The sequence below is a fragment of the Calliphora vicina genome, chromosome 2 (genome assembly GCF_958450345.1).
Source record: "Calliphora vicina chromosome 2, idCalVici1.1, whole genome shotgun sequence".
In the NCBI taxonomy this organism is placed as follows: domain Eukaryota; kingdom Metazoa; phylum Arthropoda; class Insecta; order Diptera; family Calliphoridae; genus Calliphora; species Calliphora vicina.
The window spans coordinates 129,635,605-129,650,813 of NC_088781.1; the positions used below are offsets into that span (position 1 = coordinate 129,635,605).

The window sequence follows — 15,209 nt, forward strand, 5'->3', positions numbered from 1 at the left end:
TTTTTATTTTATGTAAACGTGTACACACAAATACACTCTCTGTATAAATTAATTGAACACACATCTCTGCAACCAAACACACTTTTATTACACGTATTTCTTGTTTTAAAAACTGGTTTCACCCTGCTCTCCCAAAACTCTTGGCAAACCTGTGAATTAACGAATAACATGCACGTGCAAAACTTAACTACCGCCATATTTTTATTTGCTTTTCATAGTCTCCCTAAATACACAAGTTTTTCTTTTGTGCTAGAGTATGTGTTTGCATTGTAAAATACCCATCCTGCAGTTCTAGGAGACTGTCCCGAATTAGGGATTTTATCTATTATTTACGGTGACAGCTAGTAACGTAACTAGCTACGTGGCATGTCCTAAGTAGGGGTCCAGTTAACCTTTATGGATTACAATGGGACTGTCTGATAACTGTTTCAAATTAGTCAACGTATTGGATTCACATATTTGTTACATAGAGTCAGTTACCTAACTAGTAACTTGATCAGTTCTAATTCACCTCAAATAGCACTTAAAACAGATAGTTCAATAACCAATTGTTTGTAAACTAAACTTCCTGCAACAACTCTCCAATAGATTACTTCTGGTGGGTAAAATAACTAATTTTTTAAGTGCAGTACAAAATAAAAATTTAAAGTGACTACGCTATAGGTTACTTAGAGACACTAAAGTGACAATTGACTTCACGCTAGGATACCTGGGATGTATAAAGTAACCAATTGACTTCTTTCTGCACTACAAAGAGCACATAAGTGGAAAATGATCCAAAATATATAAATTGTAGTCAGCCAAGTGATCAGACATTAATGACAATTACTATCTATAAGGGATACTGGGCACTGTAAGGATATGTTATTTTTGTATTTGTAGTATTTGAGCAATTTTCGCTCCCATGTTTTTATTTTACATTGTTGTTGTTTTTGTTGCTGTGTTTGTTTTTTTGCCATTACTTTTATTATTGTAGTAGTAGTCGTCGTCATACAATTCAGGTGAGATTTTATTTTTATATTCTGGTGTTTCAACAAGTTCAAAAGCAACAAAAACAACAACATGACTTTAGCAAAACTTATTTTATACTCGCCAGCATGTGTGTGTAAATATGGTGTATTTTTTCTTTTTTTATGGTTTTATTTTCCAACCCCGGAAAGAAAACAGTGTTTTTTTTATTTTATTTTCGGTATAAATTTTCTTTCCTGTCGTTTACATACTGGGTCAACTGGTCTCAAATGATGATGGTAAGTTTGTTTGTTGTTGTTGTTGTTGCTGTTATTGTTTTGCTAAACTAAATTATGGAGAGTAAGTGCAAAAAAGACACAGGATAATAGAGAAAGCAACAGAGAGAGAGACTGCGAGTAGGGAATTCATTTGTTTCGTATAAAGAGAGTAACAACGTTTTGTTGTTGTGAGTAAGACAGTGTGTTTAAAAAGTGAAATATTAGTTGTAATAAATTCTATTCGGTTTTTGATAAATTTGGGAATTTAAATGAAACAAAACATATTTTTTTGCCTGCAAATTAATTTGACAAATATTAATTCGCCAGTGGTGAGGCAAATTTTACTTTCATAAATGGTGAAACTAATAGTTAACTTTTTTTTTTAAATTTATGTTTTTTCACAATAAAACAATGATATTTAATCAATTTAAGATCTTTTTCTTCAATTTTTTAAAAACAATAACGGACAATAAATTTATTCGATTTTTTTAACACACCGGGTTAAGAAATTCTTCGATAAATTTTAGATTTATCTTAATGAAGTCCGTATGATAAATATTATTTGAAAGGTTGTTAGCTTAAAAACACTATATTTTAAAATTCTTATGCTGGAATTACTTAAATTTGGGTTAGACATCAGAGAAAATTGGTGGATATAACATGGAAGTTATTTGGAGAGTTCTTCCATTCAAATAAAAAATTCATTAAAAAGATTTAACAAACAAGTAAGAAGGTATGGTCGGTCTAGCCCGACCATATAATACCCTACACCAATTAAATGAGCAAAAAGATTTTTCTTTTAAAATATCAATAATTTACATTCGTGAGTGATTTTCGAAATGGGCCTTATATGGGAGCTATGACCAATTATGGACCGATCACCATGAAAATAGGTCGTGTGATTTATATCTGCATGAGCGTTATTTATGTTGAATTTGGTGTATATACCGACATTTTTAAGAGATTTTTGAACGTTAAAGTGATTTTCGGAAACGGGTCTATATGGGAGCTATGACTAATTACACGGTGCTACGATGGAAAAAAAACTGGAAAATGACCTAGCGTAGATTATAGGCCTTGCTGACTACATTAGAAATTGTGTCAAAAAATTTCTAAAACACCCTCAAATTCAGAAGTTATTCTGAAAACCGTTTTCAGTTATGTCCGTGAACTTATCGATCTGTAACTCAGTCAGTCTCTGTCCGACTTTAAATTTTTAAACGGGGTTGGAAAGAAAACTGATTACGCTTTAAAATGACGTGCATTTTTTTATACATTTGTTAGTTATAAGTATTGTTTTTATTTAGAATATCTAAAAGAAAAACAAAATTTATTAACTTTTTTTAATCGCTTTTCATTGCTTATTTTGATATGGAAGCTTACACAAATTTATACCAATGTATTAAGGAAATTTAATTCTTAACAATCCGTCGTTTTAATAATTCAAATCGGATGAAAATTGTAAAAGTTATTCAACTTTTCATTAACATGTATTTTAGTATTTTCACCCCCAGCCGATATGAATAAAAAAAACAAAAAACAATTTTTTCTACTATTTTTAATTTACAAGGTAAATTTTGTGGAACTTTTTTCGAAAAAGTTTAATAACTTTTGCAAGCATAAACCGATTTTAACAACTAATATCTCTTTTTTGTCTACATAAAATTGTCTATAAATTACTGTGTAAAAAAAATTGGGTTTCATAGACAAAATTTAAAATAACTATTGTTGAATTTGAAAATTAGAAAAAAAAATAAAAAAGAAAGCCAAATTATTTATAAAAACTTAAACAATTTCTAGGAATATAGATCTTATACATACATTTTACTTCTTTACCTAACTATAATTGTTTAAAATTTTGAAATCGGTCTAAAAATGTGTGAGTTAGGGGTACTAAAGTACTACGACCTACCCTAACACAGTTTTTTCAAAATAACTCAAAATTTTGAGGGTGTTTCAAAATCTTTGAAAACGGTTTTAGTATGTCTTCACCTAGGCTTACAACCTCCACTAGGTGGCTTTTCAAGTTCTGACAAAAAGTGTCATTTTGTAGCAGAGTGCTATGGACCGATCGTAACAAAATTTGGTGACATGAATTTTTTATATATAAAACTTATTTGGAGCGCAATTTGTGGAGATACATTTATAAATTAAACATTTATGACGGATAAAGTTAAATTTCGAGAGGACATTTGTATGGGGGCTAGGTGAAATAATGGACCGATTTCAGCCAGTTTCAATAGAGAAATTATATGTACTAAATATAAGGACCAGTAATACAAATTTTGAAATTATTTTTCTTCTGTAGTACTTCCCAAAATGTTACCTTTCAGAAAACTATAATTACACGGTGCAACAGTTAAAAAAACACACGATCATGACTATATTGTAGTTGTAGACTATACAAAGTTGTATCTACGGTAAAGTTGAACAACTCTTGAGAACATATCAATGCATTCTGAACGTGTCTAGTCACTCTAAATAGCACATAGATATCACTTTGTACCTTAACAATTTTCGTTTTTACTATTTTTTGACGCTAAAACAAAGATTTTTTGTTAAAATAGTATGATCAAGTCCACACTTCTATGTTGTGCTGTATTATTTACTCGGCTGAGGTGTTCGGTATGGGGATCAGTGAGTGGACCGATGAAATTTAAAATATAGATAGTCCTTGATAAGATCTACAAAAATATGCTTTTATCTGTAGGTTAACTCTTTTAGTTCAAGAGATATTTAGGTTTATTCTTTTTAAATTTTGCTCGATCTTTTTTTGTATTTTATATATGATGGGCCTACGAAAGGTCGAAATTTGTTTTTTATATATGACGTATATTTGCGATAAAATTTTAAAGAAAATGAAACAAACCTGATAACAATTATTTCGTCCCTATAAGAAGTTACACGTAAAGTTGGAAGCATCTTTTTATATATTTCAACTTTGTATGCGTGTGTTTTTTAAGTTTTTTCACAAAAAAGTCCCCATGTTTTTTCTTTTATAAAAAACTAATTTTCTTCGTGGCTATATACATTTTTTTATGATCTGGGAAGAGATTTAATGCAAAAACGTACCCCCCAGCCCTATCCAAACTTGGCCAATTTTGAAACAAAATTTTAAGTTTGAGTAAAAAATTCTAAAAACGCAAAGCACCGATCCTCAAAAGCTCATCATATTTGTATAGCCCTATATGTTGTTTATATACATATAAAACGTTTTTACTATCATGCTGTAAATAACGTAAAAGTGGGCTATTTTCTAAAAAAAACAGTTTTTGGACACATTTTCAACGCTTTAGGAATTTCGATGTTTGAAAACAAAGAATGGCAACATTAGTGATGCCATTGACTTAAGAATATTTAGGTCTATATTACTTCCAGATTTTATTGTGATATCTGTAACTGTTCAAATTTTACATTAATTCAAAGTTTTTATTTTTTTTTTTTGATGGAAAATCACCATTTTATAATATTGTTAGTTTTTAAGGAAAAATACGTCCGTAAAAACACAAAATTAATTCATTTCACTAAAATATCAATCTCCAAGTCATAAGGTTTCCACCGATATCAAAAACTTATATAAAAAGCTTATATTTACTCTTCAGAAGCTCCACAAACCTTGCCCACTTTCAGAAATTTTAATGTTTTTTCATATCATGTATCATCAAGATTGGATAAAGTGATGCGCTCGTGTCATACCGATAATAATTTGCCCATTCTTCGTCACTCCAACATACATTTTTAACAAAAAATTTTTGTTTCAGAGTCAAAAAATAGTAAAAAACTAAAATTTTTAAGCTACAAAGTGATTTTTGACAGCTATTTAGAATGCGTAGATATGTTCAGATTGCATTGATATGTTCACAAGAGTTATTCAGATTTACCGTAGTTACAACCTTGCCAAATATTGTTAGTGAAAAATTAGGAGTCCCTGGGAATTATTCTAAAAAAAGTGAAAAACAAATTTTTTCTTCCTATATTTTTTCAAATAAACATGCACGAAAAAGCTAATTTTCGGGAAAAATTTTTAACAAAATTTGTCTGCCAGACTCTTAGCTATATTATTGCAATTTAAAGTTAAGCGGTATCAGCAAGTCTAAATTTGCTGTTAGCCAAAAACTGATGACACCTTTTTTAGAGGCCCCACTGATTTTCAGAAACTTTGGGGGCCCATAAAAAAAAATCGGTCACCAAAATGGACAAAGTGAGTATAGGGTTTTACTACCCTTTCGTAGTAGAGTCGTACCTATACTGTCATGATCTTGTGTTTTTCCAAAAATTTGTTGCATAGTGTATTTAATAACTATAACACTAAGTTTTTATATGAAATTTGGCTATAATATTCCTAATTTACAGTATCATTATATATTTCGGGAATAGCCGGGTACCCGGGAATGTAGAAAAAAATTTCCCGATTCCCGGGATTCAAAAAAGGTCGGGAAATTAAAAACCCTAGATGTACCTTTAAGTACTTTTTTTAAAAATACAATTTAGTACTCTTTATAGAAAAGATCGTTAAAAACAATACTTTAGTAACATTTTAAAAAGTACTTTTTTGAAAATGTCTTTTAAAAAAGGTACTTTTAGGTATATTTTTTAAATGGTACTTACAAATTATTTGAAGGTGTACTTTTCAAAAAAGTACTTTTAAGTAGATACTCTAAATAATAACATTTTAGTAACGTTTTGGTAAACTTTTAAAAAACTACATTTTTGATAAAGTACTTTTAGGTAATATTTATTCATTTACATTCAAATGCAGTATTATAAAATTATTTTTTTAAAATAATACATTTTACATTTTGTAATGGTCACTTTAAAAACTGTACATTTGAAAGATGTATTATTTTGAAAGATCTTAATTTTCAAACTCCCTAAATTTTCTCTTACAAAATCAAATTTTCTATAAATTGTTCCTATAAAAGCACTGTTTTGATTTCCAAAGAAACCAATTGACAACATTTGCCCTCTTTTATAAACAAAAAAACTAAAATCAGTTTTCTCTCTCTCTCCAGTACTCGCAAAAAACTGTAACAAACACACATTTTCCTAAACACACACAAAAAGCTAGAAAATTACATACAAAACTCATACAAAAAATGTTGCTGTTATTTTTACTACAATTTGGCCAAAACAAGATGCTTTTCCTGCTCTTTTATTTATAAACTCTCTGAGGCTCTCTGAAATTTATTTTCTATAGGCTTGTACGAGCTCATTTTTTAAATATTAAAAGAGAGAACAAGTAAATTCAACAATAGAATATATGAAAAAAATTACATTTTTCCAGGGGGTATTTTATCTTTAACAAATCTCGCAGAATTTTCAGTTTCATCTGAGACGTGCGGTTAAACGGTTGTTGAAAAAAGAAAAAAAAAACTTGGAAAAGAAAAATTATACAAATATATAAAGAGAAATTTGAAGAAATTTATAAATAAAATATTTGTTTGGAAAAAAATATGCAATTTAATTAAGTAAATTATTAAACAAAAAAAAATAAAAAAGTTAAAAATAGTGAAACAAACTTTCTTTGTAGTGGGGTCTGATTCATTTTTCAGTTTGCAGTAAAATTTTTACAATATTTAACTTAAATTTTATTATTTTTCACGTTAGTGAAAGTGTGTATATATATTTGTTTGTTTAAGAGTGTGTGTGTGTGTATAGTTGTATTTGTAGGATACGTTGGCTTTTTGTAGTAAAAGTTGAAAAAAACAGAAAAATGTGTATGTGAAAGTAAGTGTGCGTAAATGTGTGTTGTAAAGACAGGATATTTTTGTTAAACAACAACACAAAGACAACATTTTTGTACTTGCACCATTTATTTAATGGGGAATTTGTGAATTTGTTTGTGCCCGCTTGGTAAACAGCAACAGCAGCAAGTAACAAACATACAAAAATATATGATTTTATAAATCAAAATACTTGTACAACAAAAACAAAACTAAAAAAAAAATAATAAAAAGGGAGCAAGAAATCCTTTGAGATTTTTGCTTCTTTCAAACTTATGTGGAACATGTGCTTGTGCGAGTCAGTATAACACAGGAAATAGCTAAAAGTTTTATTTTCCTTCCCTTGTTGTGGTTAAAAATATTAGCCATATAAAAATATTTCTAAAAACCTAAAAATATCCTTAACAAAAACGTAAAATTTGCTAGTTTTGTGTTAAATTTTTCCACCCAACAGAAAATAATAGAAAACCCAAAACTTGTTATAAAAAAACTTTAAGCTCAATTTTAAGCAAATAATTGTAATTTTTTGCTTAAAAACAAAGCAAAAGCCTCCCGCAAACAACCAGCTGCTTAGCAAACTAGTTTCCGTTTCCGGTCACCAATATTTCCCATCGTATTTGCTGCTATTGTGGTCTTTTAAAACCTCATTCCAAAACAATAACAAACAAATTTCCATAAAAAAACAAAATTAACCAGCCATCACTTAAACTCCTGCATATTGGATCAAAAAGCTTCGTATCAAAGAATGACACGCGTTAGACGCCGTATGGTGGTAAGTTTTGAAACCAATTCATAAAAAAATCCTTAGAATTGTAGCAAATACAAATAGAGTGGTAATTAAAGCATTCATTTATTAAAACATTAACTTAAAATTTTAATAAAACTTAATAAAAAAAAATTATTATTCTGATACTCAAAGTGGCCCGCCTCAGACAGTTTTACTTAATAATCCTAATTTTAAAATAAAGATTTTAAACACAATGCAAAAGCCTATTTTTCATGTAGAAACTAAATTTTTGCTAAAAAATTGGCTATTAACAGACAAATTTTGAAAATTTCCAAAAAAATTTGTTGTTATTAATTAATACATTTTTTTTTAATTTTTGTAAGTTGAGAAAAATCCATTTAATAACTAGAGTTTGTAAAAAATCATTATAAATACTAAATAATAGTCTATTGATTGCGAAAAGTGTAGATTTCTCTGAAAAAGATTTTATATAAACGAAAAAAATTCAAATTGTAAATATTGAATAAATATTATAAATTTTATAAAATTACGTGTAAAAATCAAATAAAGTGCAACGAACTGACTTTATTAAAATTTCAATTGCTTAAATACAATTGTTAATAAAAATACTTTAAAAATTAATATTTCAAAAAGGAATGAGTTCTAGTTCACGTCCAAATTCCGATTTTAGTTCTCGTGCTTATGTAGATTCCAGTTTAAATTCTAGTACAGCTTCTAGTTCTAGTTCAGGTTTCAGTTCATGTTATTGTTCAAGTTCAGTTCTAGTTCCATTTCAGGTTCTAGTTCTGGTACTAGTTCTAGTTCATGTTCTACTTCATGTTCTTGATCAGGTTCCAGCTCAGATTATGGTTCAAATTCTAGTTTAGGTACTAGTTCATGATCTAGTTCAGGTTCTAGTTTAGTTCAGGTTACAGTTCATGTTTTAGTTCAGTTCTAGTTCAGGTTATTGTTCAGTTCAGTTCAAGTTCAGGTTATTGTTCAGTTCTAGTTCAGTTCTAGTTCAGTTCTAGTTCAGTTCTAGTTCAGTTCTAGTTCAGTTTTAGTTCAGTTTTAGTTCAGTTCTAGTTCAGTTCTAGTTCAGTTCTAGTTCAGTTCTGTTCTAGTTCAGTTCTAGTTCAGTACTAGTTCAGTTCTAGTTCAGTTCTAGTTCAGTTCTAGTTCAGTTCTAGTTCAGTTCTAGTTCAGTTCTAGTTCAGTTCTAGTTCAGTTCTAGTTCAGTTCTAGTTCAGTTCTAGTTCAGTTCTAGTTCAGTTCTAGTTCAGTTCTAGTTCAGTTCTAGTTCAGTTCTAGTTCAGTTCTAGTTCAGTTCTAGTTCAGTTCTAGTTCTAGTTCAGTTCTAGTTCAGTTCTAGTTCAGTTCTAGTTCAGTTCTAGTTCAGTTCTAGTTCAGTTCTAGTTCAGTTCTAGTTCAGTTCTAGTTCAGTTCTAGTTCAGTTCTAGTTCAGTTCTAGTTCAGTTCTAGTTCAGTTCTAGTTCAGTTCTTGTTCAGTTCTAGTTCAGTTCTAGTTCAGTTCTAGTTCAGTTCTAGTTCAGTTCTAGTTCAGTTCTAGTTCAGTTCTAGTTCAGTTCTAGTTCAGTTCTAGTTCAGTTCTAGTTCAGTTCTAGTTCAGTTCTAGTTCAGTTCTAGTTCAGTTCTAGTTCAGTTCTAGTTCAGTTCTAGTTCAGTTCTAGTTCAGTTCTAGTTCAGTTCTAGTTCAGTTCTAGTTCAGTTCTAGTTCAGTTCTAGTTCAGTTCTAGTTCAGTTCTAGTTCAGTTCTAGTTCAGTTCTAGTTCAGTTCTAGTTCAGTTCTAGTTCAGTTCTAGTTCAGTTCTAGTTCAGTTCTAGTTCAGTTCTAGTTCAGTTCTAGTTCAGTTCTAGTTCAGTTCTAGTTCAGTTCTAGTTCAGTTCTAGTTCAGTTCTAGTTCAGTTCTAGTTCAGTTCTAGTTCAGTTCTAGTTCAGTTCTAGTTCAGTTCTAGTTCAGTTCTAGTTCAGTTCTAGTTCAGTTCTAGTTCAGTTCTAGTTCAGTTCTAGTTCAGTTCTAGTTCAGTTCTAGTTCAGTTCTAGTTCAGTTCTAGTTCAGTTCTAGTTCAGTTCTAGTTCAGTTCTAGTTCAGTTCTAGTTCAGTTCTAGTTCAGTTCTAGTTCAGTTCTAGTTCAGTTCTAGTTCAGTTCTAGTTCAGTTCTAGTTCAGTTCTAGTTCAGTTCTAGTTCAGTTCTAGTTCAGTTCTAGTTCAGTTCTAGTTCAGTTCTAGTTCAGTTCTAGTTCAGTTCTAGTTCAGTTCTAGTTCAGTTCTAGTTCAGTTCTAGTTCAGTTCTAGTTCAGTTCTAGTTCAGTTCTAGTTCTAGTTCAGTTCTAGTTCAGTTCTAGTTCAGTTCTAGTTCAGTTCTAGTTCAGTTCTAGTTCAGTTCTAGTTCAGTTCTAGTTCAGTTCTAGTTCAGTTCTAGTTCAGTTCTAGTTCTAGTTCAGTTCTAGTTCAGTTCTAGTTCAGTTCTAGTTCAGTTCTAGTTCAGTTCTAGTTCAGTTCTAGTTCAGTTCTAGTTCAGTTCTAGTTCAGTTCTAGTTCAGTTCTAGTTCAGTTCTAGTTCAGTTCTAGTTCAGTTCTAGTTCAGTTCTAGTTCAGTTCTAGTTCAGTTCTAGTTCAGTTCTAGTTCAGTTCTAGTTCAGTTCTAGTTCAGTTCTAGTTCAGTTCTAGTTCAGTTCCAGTTCAGTTCTAGTTCAGTTCTTATTCAGTTCTAGTTCAGGTTTTAGTTCAGGTTCTATATCAGGTTCTAGTTCAGGTTCTAGTTCAGGTTCTTGTTCAGCTTCTAATTCTAGTTCAGGTTCTAGTTCATATTCCAGTTCATGTTCGAGTTCAGGTTATTGTTCAAGTTCAGTTCTAGTGCAAGTTCAATACCATTTCATGTTCTAGTTCAGCTCTAGTTCTATTCTAATTCAGGTTCTACTTTTGGTTTTAGTCCAGATTTTAGTTCAGTTTTTATTTCACGTTCAAGTTCAGTTATAGTTCAGGTTCTAGTTCAGGGTCTATTTCATGCTCTTGATCAGGTTCGAACTCAGATTCTGGTTCAAATTCTAGTTCGTGGTCTAGTTCAGGTTCTAGCTCAGTTCTGGTTTAGGTTATATTTCTGGTTCTAGTTCCCATTCTAGTTCTAGTTCATGTTCTATTTCAGGTTCTAGTTCAGGTTCTATTTCAGGTCCTAGTTTAGGTTCTAGTTCGGTTCTGGTTTAGGTTCTAGTTCAGGTTACAGTTTGGATTTCAGTTCATGTTCTAGTTCAGGGTAAATTTAATGTTCTAGTTCAGCTTTTAATTTATATTCGAGTTCAGGTTCTACTTCATGCTCTAGTTCAAGATTCTAGTTCAGGTTCTTGGTCTACTTCAGGTTTGAGTTAAGTTATTCTTAGTTCAGTTCTAGTTTAGTTCTAGTTCAATTTTAGTTCATTTCCAATTCAGTTTTATTTTAGTTCTAGTTCAGGTTTTAATTCAAGTTCATTTCTAATTCAGTTTCAAACTCAGTTCTAACAGTTCTTGTAATAACCCAGCATTTTCAAATCACTTAAATAGAAAATAAGTAAGCGATTAGTTTTCAAATTAAAGTATTTTTAGTACATTTCAAAGTGTTTTTTTGCAAGAAAAACTTAATAAATAATAAAAGAAGCACTTAAAATGTAAAAAACTAATATAGTAGTATTTTAGTACTTTTTTTAGTTGAGAAAAAAGTAGTAAAATTTTATTATTTTTTTTTTGTAAGAAAAGCTTTTAATATTTTTTTAATTTGTTTCATTTTAAAATAGTAGTATTTTTAGTACTTTTTTTAAAATATGAAAAAAGTAGTAAAATTTTATTTTTTTTTTTGAAAAAAAGCTTAAATAAAGTTAAAATACTGAATTTGTTTCATTTTAAAATAGTAGTATTTTTAGTACTTTTTTTTAAATGTCCAAAAATATTATTTTTTTTTACTTTTTGCAATAAAAAACTAAGAAATAATGAAAGTTTTGAAGAATGAATTAAAATCTTGAGCATTTCCTGGACGATTGTGTTTATTTTAAATAGCTAGAACCTGTGGTAAATTTTTAAAGCAACCGTGAAAATAGGGCCTGATTCAAAAACACAACCGAAAAATAATTTTAATATTTTTCCATTTAAACTAAGGGATTTTCATACAAAAATTTTAAAAATCGTTTTCCGATCGTGTTTTATAATCAGGCCTTAAATTTGCTGAAGATTGTCACACATTTTGTTTTATAACTTTTTTTCTAATGAACCAATTTTGCTGATTTTCAATACCAAGTTACTTAGAATCAAGGCAAACGTTATTTATATATAATTTTCATTTATTTACTATTTATATTTTCGACATGAGGTAGTTTTACAAAAACATATACTAGGACATAGCTTTAAAAATAAACAAGTCTCTGGGGGACTTTAAAATGTTCCTTGGAAAATATTTCAACTGTGCTGATTTAATAAATTATATTTCATTATAATAATACTAAATATTTCTAACTATAAAATATGATAGCATAAATACATATTAAGACCTCCCCTGAGCATTGATACATGGCTAAATACCACTAAATATAATTTATTTGCAAACAATGTTCTGAACAATTTTTTTATGACTATTAGATAAATAAATTTCCATAGAATTAATAATTTTATTAAATATTTTAAGAGTTTTTTTAATGTTTTAATTACCACACTTGCTGTATTTGAGATATGCATGTTTTTAACATTATTGTAATATTAAAAAATAACTTGTCTTACAATTTAATTAACACCTTATTGGAACTTTATTAAATTAAGGAGTGAGATCGAAAAATTCTTAACACACGTTTTTCATTACATTTTTTAACCCAAGTATTATTTGAATTTTTTTTTGATCAAGTTACCTTTGAAAAACATGTCAGTTATTATGTGTAATGTCAATTATATTATTTTTTTTGTTAATCTGATTAAAATGAGTGACCAGAAAAAAGTGCGTACTGAAATTATTAAATATTTTCAACAAAACCCAACTTGGTCTTACAAAAAGTTGGCCAAGCATACAAAGGTCTGCCGTCAAACTGTTTCCAATGTTATTAAACAGTACCGGGAGAACTTGTCAGTTGATAGAAAACCTGGTTCAGGTAGAAGGAATGGTCCACATGATGTTTCTAAAGCCAAAAAAATAGAACGCATTTTCAAAAGAGCTCCCAACACATCCGGTAGGAAAGCAGCCCGGTTAGCTCAGTGCTCGGACTATTTGGTACGAAAAGTTAAAGCTAATGCAGGTTTAAAAACATACAAGGCTCAAAAAGTTCCTGACAGGAACGCTACTAAAAATTTAGAGGCCAAAAACAGAGCACGGAAATTGAAGTCAAGTTTTATAAAAAAATATTCTTGCTGCATAATGGATGACGAAACGTATGTTCTGGCAGATTTTTCGCAACTTCCAGGTCAAAAATTTTATGTTGCTGATGCTCGAGGGAATGTTGAAGAAAAGTTTAGGACCCAAAAGCAGACAAAATTTCCCAGAAAGTTCTTGGTATGGCAAGCAATATGCAGTTGCGGCAAAAGAAGCCACTCATTTGTTACAACGGGCTCTATAAATACCGAAATTTACATCAAGGAATGTTTACACAAAAGGCTGCTTCCATTCATAAGACTTCATAATGTGTCCACTTATTTTTGGCCTGACTTGGCATCCTGTCACTATGGCAAACAAGCCCTTGAGTGGTACAAGAACAATAATGTGGTATTTGTACCAAGAGAGGCAAATCCTCCAAACTGCCCGGAGCTAAGGCCAGTGGAGAGATATTGGGCTCTTGTTAAAAGAGAATTGAAGAGTACAAAAAAGGTGTCCAAAAGTGTGGTAGATTTTAAACGGAGATGGACTACATGTTCGAGCAAAGTGACAGAAAGCACTATAAAAACGTTAATGGAAGGGTTTCCGAAAAAGGTTCAAAATTTCATCACTAGTGATTAAAACTATAAAAATAATTTTTTTTGTAAATTGTAATAATAATTTCAATCAAATAAAAAAAAAATTAAAGCTGTAAGTTTAGTGGTTTCTTTTTTATAAACATATATGTATGTTAAGAATTTTTCGATCTCACTCCTTATATAAATACAAATTTACACCTACTCTACAAAAACAAAACTAAAAAAAAAGACAAAATAACCCAATAATCAAGCATATAAACAAATTATTTAATATTTATTTATGCTAAAAACACATTTATGTTCATTTTATATACATTTACAGCACAAAAAATGAAAAAATATTTATGTATAATAAATAAATAAACAGAAAAACATACACAGACTAAGAGTCATGTAAATAGCATTCACATACATAAATTTATGTAATATATTTGCACCATTTATATGTAGAATTTATATGTATTTATTGTACATTATATACAGAGATATATTTCCTTCCGTTATTTATTTTCTTTTATGATTATTATTATTATTATAATTCTATGAATGTATATATGTATGTAATTTAATACAACTGTTTAGTAAACTAACCCAGCAATATTTTCTTCTAAAATTCCCAAAAAGTTTGCTTTATTTTTAAACTATTTCTATGTTATCCTCTTGAAAAGTTAACAAACTGAGAGCAACTCTGTTAAAAATGAAAAATAATATAAATTTTACAAAACTAAGAAAAACTTTGCTGGGTTTTAGACTCATAGTTAGTTTGTGTGCACAAAAAATTAAATAAATTGTTATATTTTGAAATCTTCTTTTTTGTACTTTTTCTAAATTATATAAATATTTCTTTGGCAAATGTGTAATTATGGTGTCTTTACTAAATAATTAAAATACAACAAATCATTGAGATAAATGTTTTAAATAAGCGAAATTTTTACAAAAGAAACTTAAACCAGAACCAGATATTACAATAAATGTTGAGAGGGTAATTTTATTATAAAATTGTACTTTTATTATAAAATTGTACTTTTATTATAAAAGGGTACTTTTATTATAAAAGTCAACTTTTAGTATAAAAGGCAACTTTTAGTATAAAAGGCAACTTTTAGTATAAAAGGCAACTTTTAGTATAAAAGGCAACTTTTAGTACAAAAAGCAACTTTTAGTACAAAAGGCAACTTTTAGTATAAAAGGCAACTTTTAGTATAAAAGGCAACTTTTAGTATAAAAGGCAACTTTTAGTATGAAAGGCAACTTTTAGTATAAAAGGCAACTTTTAGTATAAAAGGCAACTTTTAGTATAAAAAGCAACTTTTAGTATAAAAGGCAACTTTTAGTATAAAAAGCAACTTTTAGTATTAAAGGCAACTTTTAGTATAAAAGGCAACTTTTAGTATAAAAGGCAACTTTTAGTATAAAAGGCAACTTTTAGTATAAAAGGCAACTTTTAGTATAAAAGGCAACTTTTAGTATAAAAGGCAAATTTTAGTATAAAAGGCAACTTTTAGTATAAAATGCAACTTTTAGTATAAAATGCAACTTTTAGTATAAAAGGCAACTTTTAGTATAAAAGGCAACTTTTAGTATAAAAGGCAACTTTTAGTATAAAAGGCAA

The 15,209-nt window shown here is 29.2% G+C and overlaps 1 protein-coding gene across 2 annotated transcripts in view; it reads left to right on the plus strand.

Moving 5' to 3' along the window:
* The first annotated feature begins 6,691 nt into the window (after window positions 1-6,691).
* Dpp10 (Dipeptidyl peptidase 10) overlaps window positions 6,692-15,209 on the plus strand; it is a 128,029-nt gene continuing 119,511 nt past the window's right edge. The window contains exon 1 of one of the 2 annotated variants that reach the window (XR_010576016.1): window positions 6,692-6,784. The gene's annotated coding sequence lies outside the window, so the exon portion shown is untranslated. The remainder of the gene's footprint in view (window positions 6,785-15,209) is intronic. The other variant, XM_065501894.1, reaches the window with a different exon arrangement.